General features: G+C 39.2%; 1 pseudogene; it reads right to left on the bottom strand.

Moving 5' to 3' along the window:
- Positions 1 to 893: 893 nt before the first annotated feature.
- On the bottom strand, positions 894 to 3,481 carry LOC125186585 (annotated as a pseudogene).
- Positions 3,482 to 8,471: the final 4,990 nt, after the last annotated feature.

The following is an 8,471-nucleotide window of genomic DNA, read 5'->3' as shown; positions in this document are numbered from 1 at the left end:
TGGTGTAATAATCATTATCCAAAAATTTACACCCACAAAAAATAAAAAAATGTATAAGTATATTCCAAAGGTCTAAAGTTTCAGTCACTTTTCATACTTGAATACGTAAAGATATCGGGAATTACATGGATCTCAAATAGTAAAAAAAACGCATTTTACATGAATATTTTTCTTTAAAGAAATATAACTCTAAAAGAATTCGATTTTTCTGGTCCCGAGAAGTTGAACTTGCTACCTGTTCAAGTATGATATGGGATTTAAAAATATCAACAATCTAGCTTTAAGTTCTGATATATTTCAAAATTAACAATACTCTATATTTGAAAAAAATCTACATTGCGTGTGGCTTTTATCAAATCATTATTGATTTGGGCTTTTACTAGTTAAGTGGGCTTTACGTAATCCTCGTGATTTATGTACTTTGATATATTTGAGGTTTAACAACCAAAATAAACTGCTCATAAATTTTAGTAGTGCACCTATCTCATTGCATTTCCAAGTATAAATTTCTGCTGAGGGCCTGTTTACTTTGTTATTTAGGATTTTGGAAGAAAAGGTAGAGCTTCAGTTTTCAGTTCCGGTTTCATGGTGGACCATTTTTGGAACGGCCCTTCTGTTGACATTAATATTTACATGTTAATAGAAGACATATCTATGTCAACTACATTTCAATTTAAGAAAGTTATCAACTAATCATATACTTTCTCATAATATATCAAATTTATGTAATGATAATGGTCATAAATTAGTTTTCGAAAAATTAATTAAGTCGCACCTAGTTCCCATAAAATCCAAACACGGCATACTTACAAACATGCAAATACAACATAGTACAACCAAATCACTCTATTTCCTGATGACCATCTCTGCTTCCCTATCATCATCAGCACACTCAACATCTCCCTCATTTTTATCAGTTATTTGTATAGATTTTCACTTGTAAAAACATGCACATACAACATAGTACACCAAATTCACAGCCTGCACTCCACTCACCAGCCAATGGTCACACTCCAATTTCCCCCTATTAAGGTTTATGTCCGGAAGCCAATTCCTTTTCTCTCCACTGTACCGATGCACCAACGTCACCATCAACGTGCTAACGTAATTCCCGATCGCGATCGCTATCCAATACAGCGCCGCTGCCGTGCTCCTCATGCTCTCGGGCGACTGGTCGTACAGGAACTCGATGTGCCCCACCAATGAAAACACATCAGCTAGTCCGTGCAGGCAGTACTGCGGGACTAGCCAGAAGGCGCTGATTGGTATGATGGTCGTGGGGCGATCGAGTAGGTTGTGCTCGGTCGCCACATTTTCCTCTTGATCTCGACTAGCCCCGAGACTAGGGAGGATAGGACTCCCATCCCCAAGCCTATTCCCATCCTCTGCAGGCACATGCCTGCAGGGTGGCCGGTCATGCGTCTGGCTAAGGGGACGAAAACGCGCTCGTAGACCGGGAGGGCTAGGATGATGGTTAGGGTTGAGAATATCAACATTGTGGCCGGTGGGATCTTGAAGGATGACAATATGTGACGGTCCATCGTTCGAGCTTGTTGGATGGTGAAGTTGTTTATCTGGGAATGTGAGGCCACTTGTAAGATGGTCGCCGCCCATATTGGCACGAGGCTGGCAATGGTCTTCAGCTCTTCGACTCTGTGGACCGTTGCCAGTCTCCACAAGTTGGCCCGCCCTGACGAACCCTTCATGTCCGAATCAAATGGTATGGCGGCCCGATCTAAGCATCTTTCAATAAAGTCAACAAACATAACCATAAGTCATCAATGTAGAATGACTTTTAAAGACGTTACGCGCTAGACTGGCGCCTAACGTCTTTTCACAATAATATCCTTTGAAGAATCAATAACATAAAAAGTAAATGCCCCCTTAAATAAAGCACTAGTACGAGCTTTTAAAACTTACTTAAACTGGTCCGAGTGGAGAAGCCGGCCATTGGTTGAGATATCAACATCAAGATCTTTGTTGTGATATAGGGTAGTCGGATCATCCGGTAGGATGGCTTTCCTCTTCCTCACAGCCGCAATAATCACTTGAGCAGCTCGAACGAAAGGGCTTCCAACGGGCTTGATCTTCTTGTACTAACGGGACCCAAGAACGACGACGATGACAGACAAAGCTAAGGCGATGGTAGGAATCCCGAGCCCCAAAGACCAACTAACATTGTCTTGGATATAAACAACAACAGTTAGAGCAAGTAAAGAGGCAAACCCCATACAGAAATAGTACCAATTGAAGAGATTCCACTTCCTAGACTCTGTTTTTGCTCTGCTCATATCAAACTGATCAGCAGCAAATGTCACCACACACGGCCTAATCTCACCCGTGCCCAACGACGTGAGGAGGAGGGCAAGGTAGAGCACCCAAAGCTGCTATTAGAGGCCTCAACGCAGTTCTCTTGAGTCGGGCATGGAGGGGGACGGAGCTGAGGTAGGGTGGCCGATATCGTGATGGCAACCATCCCCTGCAAGAACAAGCACACGATACACAAACACTTTGTCAACAAGTTTTTTTAGAATGTTTATCGTTTGTTTTTTTATTAGATGGGTAAGGACAGACTAGCTCACCAGCACGTAGATGGAGGAACCAACGGTTATTGTTCAATATCTACCAGCAAACGAGTCAGCGATGATTGGGGTGAAGTTAGAAGTTCCCGTAAAGTTTGCGAGGGTGTTTGATGCCTTGACAAGAGGCAGATTCAGCACCTGAGTCACCTGAGTCAGGTATGTGATCATGTTGGCATGAAAACCGGATGTTGCGAATCTGTCACATGCTTCGTTTGCTGACAAGTAAGGTGTAAGGCTAAAACTTAGAACACATCTATTTGCAACCAAATTTCTTGAAATGCTACATGATTGTAAGATTATGACAGCAGCTTCATTAAAGATTCAGTTTTTTAATTTTCTTGTTCATAATCAGCCTCAAGTTGGGGACAATTATCCAAGCAATTTCAAAATCAAAAGATAGAGATGCATGTGTAAAAAGGGATCAATTCGGTATTATGGGAAGGTTATGTTTGATTACACCATCCATCTCTAAAGCAACCAGTTTTAGGTAAAAACTTATTTTCTATTCCAACTTTTCAATAATGTATGACAACACAGTCTTTCTGTTTTATGACACAAACACACACAAAGCTACATATGAAGGTGGACTTACCAAGAATGAGTCTTTGTTATCACATTCACATAGTAAAGATTAAAGATTGCATCTTTACAACAATCTAAGAAGGTGGGCTACCAAGAATGAACAAATCTCTCACACAGACACATACATAAACAAAACTATAAAATTTCTAAAAGTGTTAACATGGTAATTGAGAGAGAGGCAAACCAAGAATAAATGGCATTGTTCTAACACCACCAAGCTGCTTCTTTTTGTCTGTGATGACATCTTCTTGTTTCGTTTCCTCATCTCCATTTTCGGATTTATTCTTCTTCTCTAACTCTATGTCACAGTTTTCCATTTCTCCAAGTGTCGGATTGCTGCATACAACCCGCATTCACTGTTTATAAGCGGTGGCACACTTAATAATTAAATGTAGATTTACTACTTTTATTCTAGTATTTTTTTTTCATCAGGCGAAACATGTGATGGTTTTGTTTGTTGTCTCATGTCCAAAAGGACATTGTTGCAGTCTCTTATTTAGCTAGTACTCCCTCCGTCCCATAGGAGATGTCACATTTGGGAGATGACACGAGATTTTAGGAGATGTTATTTTGTGTGTTAAGTGGTGAGAGAAAATATAATTTTATAATTGACGTGAGAAGAAACTTTTTCCAAAAGAGAAAGTGTGACATCTAAAAAGAAAAGTGTGACATCTACTATGGGACGGAGGAGTATTATTTATAAGAAAAATTATATCGATAATCTAAAAAGATTTAATCATGTAAATCATGAAAGTTCGTTCCATTCACTCAAGAAACTCTCTCTATCTATTATGGGACATAAATGCCTTGAAAATTAGAATATTACTACAATTTACAATTTTTCTATCTTTAGCTAAAATTATTTGATTATATTAACTAGCTAATCAAATCGTTCAAAAATGAATTATAATAAGTTGGCAAGTGTGGTTAGGGAAATCCTGAGTGGTTAAACTTTGTCAAGACGGTCTCATTTTCCAATTTCGGAAAAAATAATTTTCCGCACAAAAGAAGGAGAGAATTATAAGTTGATAAATTTGTTAAAATAAATTAACACGACGAAACTCACTCCCCGACCAAAAATTAATGAGAATTTTTAAATCAGCACTAAAATGTTATCTTTATAATCAAATTTGAGGTAAAAAAAACATTTCATTTAAAGACCAGACTTCACTTTTTAAATCGGTATTAAAATGTTATCTTTATAATTAAACACGAATGATGGACTAATATGATTCCATCTATATATTATGGGACGTTCGATTTGCAAGATTGTATCCCGAAATTAAATATGAAGTGTGTTTGGCTCATGAGGTTCAATACCACAATTCAATCCTAGATGGATAATCATAGGATAATTAGTCATAACTAATCTCATATCACTAAAATAATCTCACAACTCAATCCAAGATATATCTTGGTACTATATTATCTAGAAAACCGAACACCGCCTATAAATACCACTTTAATAATTTACTACTACTTTCTCCGTCCCAAGGAAGGTGACCCCTTTCCGTAGGCGGCACGGGTTTTATGCAACTTTATTTTGTATGTTAAGGGTGTGATTGGTAGAAATGCAGGGCTTTTATTAAGTTCTCATATAATGGGTTTTCCCAGAATTTTAAATAGCTAATATTGCTTATAATGCGGTTTGGTAGAAAAGTTTTGTGGCTTAATCAGCTTCTTGCCTTATGCCTTTCATACACACAGTCCTAGTGGCTAGTGGGTTATATCGGGGTTTAAAGGAGAGGGGCTAGAAAAAAGGGTTCTAAGGGAAGGGATTTTTTTTTTTATATATATATTTTTTTTAGAGGGAGGTTTCCTACTGCCCTTAGGATTTTGCTACACGCGGTCACTTGGCCCTAGACATCATTCTCTTCTCTCTTTTTTTTATGTGTTTAGCGGAAAGTAGTTCCACTTTAGGCCTTTAACTCACCATTTAAAAGTGCTTTCGTATCTGGCCTTAAGTTTGGGCTTTTCTCTCATACTCGCATCATCTGGGAGGGGTGGTTTCCATTGTTTAGCATGCTTTATTTCCATCAATTCCCCTCACCGTCAGTTTGAAACAGTTGAGTTTTAAGCCCATTCATTCAACACATATCCTAAAAAAAAACGTAACCTAAACTGACTTACTAGGGACTGACTCGACACGCGACAACACATATATACAGTTATACTGGCCATTAGGTTCCCCCCTCCCACTTCATCCTTTCTTGCCCTCAAGTAGCTCAGTGAAGTGGAAAACATGATGGCTAGTATCAAACACATAGAAACACACATAAAACATAGAAAAACACATAACACATGGAAAACATACTACATATGAAAACTTCTCACACTTAGACTATGCAATAGGCTAAGTGGGGGAAGAGTAACTAACATAGAGAGCCTATAGACAAAGTAGAACAAAAAACTAGATATGCAAAACATACTATGTCCACAAAATTTCTCACACTTAGACTATGCAATAGGCTAAGTGGGAGAACAACATTAAAGCACATAAATCATGCTCACACGAAATAAAACATGCAAAAACATACTATATATCAAAAACTTCTCACACTTAGACTATGCAATAGGCTAAGTGGGAGAAGATATAATACTTAACAAACAAAAATCACATAACAGAATGAAAATTTCTAAACAACCTAAACACATATCTGGTGTAAACCCCAGCCTTCTCACACTTAGACTATGAAATAGGCTAAGTGTTATGAAAAGGGGTATACGCATGCTATCACAAACATATTAACACATAAACGTAAAACTGACACACATAGAAAAGAAACTAAAAATTACGATAATCTAAAAGAAAAACTAACTGGTCAGTGTGGAGGTGTGTCATTGCTTCCTTCGGCTCCTCTTCGGGGTGGTGCATTGTGTAGCTGCTGGCTGGGTATTTCAGGAGGTACATCATCGGAGGTGTCATTCTCTTTTTCTTATGATTCTTGAAAGTCCCCATGATTTTCCTCTTTTCCATGGGCCGCAGACGATGGTTAGAGGGGTCCTATCCTCCTGATCTTCATCGCTCGAAATCTCCATTGCCTTAGATGCAGTGGTTGCCCCTGTCTTCTTTGCCATCCCATGCCCGAGGTATCTTTTCGATACACGCGTCGGCCTCTGCTTCTCCTTCAGCTCATCCCTCAATACCAACTTCCACTTTACCGGTTCGGGTTTCGTCAAGGTTGACTTTTCTGCCACAGACGGGGCAGTAGGGACTTGTGGTTCCGTTTCCATCACTTTCTCGGACTCCCCCTTCTCTATTGGCTTGGCGGGTTCCTCCTCTGGTTCTCTTATCGGCTCTGCTGGGCTCTTATCTCCTACTGCCTCAGATGCGAGGTCTGGACCCTCAGCCATCTTGGCAACATTCTCCTCTTCAGCTGCGGATATTGATTCTGATTCACTCTTGATGGTTGTGCAGCAATCTTCCTCAATGTTCGCATCCAAGTCAACAGGCAAGGCAGTGGTTAATCCTGAATGAGTGGTGACTGGATCTACCCCTTCTCTCCTTAGCCAGTTGGACTCGGTGTCTTTAAACTGCGGAACACAAAAAATAAAAAAAAGTTTATTTACAATATTTACACCAAAATTCTTAACAAAAGCACATGATACGCCATCCATCCCCGGCAACGGCGCCATTTGACAAGACGAGGTTTTTATTGGCGGCGACTCTTGCGTGTGCGTGTCAACTGGCCAGGAGGGTCCCTAGACCTAGCTGTGTCGTTGGGTCTGTGCCTAAAATCTCCTGTCAACAAAAATACCTCAACCCACTTCTACTGGCTAGTATAGTGGAGTAAGGGTCGATCCCACAGAGATGGATGTAGGCGAAGTGCAATTGCAAAGACATTTTGGAAGGGTTGGTTAGCTACCACGCTTTTGGGGTTGAGTTCTACCTAGGCGTAAAATTAAAATGAGACTCTACCTATACTGGCCAGTAGGTAACTAAATGCTTAATGCTATTGGATGTGTACGTGAATGTGAAAGTTGGACACCTAGTTATGCATATGAGAAGCTACTAGATGAAACTTACTAAAAATGGCTAGACAAAAGGTAAAGGGAATCAAAGGACATACTGGTTGCTGGGTTTGCAGAAAAGCTGAAAAAAGTGCAAGTACAAAAGCAACATATCTTTGATTGTGACATTTTCTTCTTCACCAAGCTAAACTAACCAGATCTAACAAACTCCATTGATGAATGCTCAAGTTCAAAAATTCGTAAATGCAATATTTAACTTGAAATTGAGAACGAAAGCAAGAAAAACTGAAATTTACGCATACTGGTCAACAGGACAAGGTGACAGAAACAAGTAGAAACGAATTCCATGCATTTTTGAGAGATTTAAATCGATTAAAACTTGTAAACACTTAAGGAAAGATTAGATCTAACTAAGCTAGGTAGATTCAAGCACTTAAGCAACAGAAATCAACATAAAACTACCATGTTTACCAGATCTAGCTAACTAGATAGATTTAAAGCAATAACAAAGCTGAAACTCAAATAAAACCATAAAAACTTAACTTCATTCAAACATTCAAACCAAAAGATGCTTCAAACAGATTAACTACTAAAATCCGAGACAAATGCAAGTAAAACAAGTTCTTAAACTAAGAAGGCATTAAAAGAAAGCATGTAAATGGCTGATGGCTTCTTCTGAAACTGGAACTGGACTACGGCGGCTTGGATCTCTTTCATTTCAAATCCCACAACTCCTAGGAGACGACGGCATGTATGGCGCGACGACGATGGTGTGTCGACACAGAAGAGATGCATCAACGCAGAGGGAGGGATAGTTTTATCGGCCGTAAAGAGATTAGAGAAGAACACGACGAAGATTACTAAAATCTACCAGAGGGCTTCCAAGATCCTAGCAATAAATTTTATGAGCTTTCAACAGCAACATGGTGAACCAGAGAACAAAACACTGAAAGCATGCAGTGGAATTCATGAAGAAGAAGAAAGACAAATGCAGATATGCTAAAAATATGTAGAAGTCACTATTATTCATTGATTGATTTTGGTGGATGCAAGATTCCTTACATATACACCATATTCGAACAATCTAGAATCTTGCACTAAACACAACTGGTACAAGATTAAAGCATGTTTATAACTTAATCAAAACTAACTCTGCAAACTATTCTTCTTCTTTAATCCTTTGATCACCACGTCTCTCCAAGTACAAATGTGGTCCTCCACCTTAGCTGTCGACATCGGTTGATGCACTGCTTCAACTCGTGTGAGGCTGGTGATTGGTTTCTCTTGTGCACTAAGTATTGCATCCACACTTGATGCATCCACACTCTGATCATC

The sequence above is a fragment of the Salvia hispanica genome, chromosome 5 (assembly GCF_023119035.1).
Source record: "Salvia hispanica cultivar TCC Black 2014 chromosome 5, UniMelb_Shisp_WGS_1.0, whole genome shotgun sequence".
NCBI classification, from domain to species: Eukaryota; Viridiplantae; Streptophyta; class Magnoliopsida; order Lamiales; family Lamiaceae; genus Salvia; species Salvia hispanica.
This window is presented reverse-complemented; position numbering and strand designations above follow the sequence as displayed.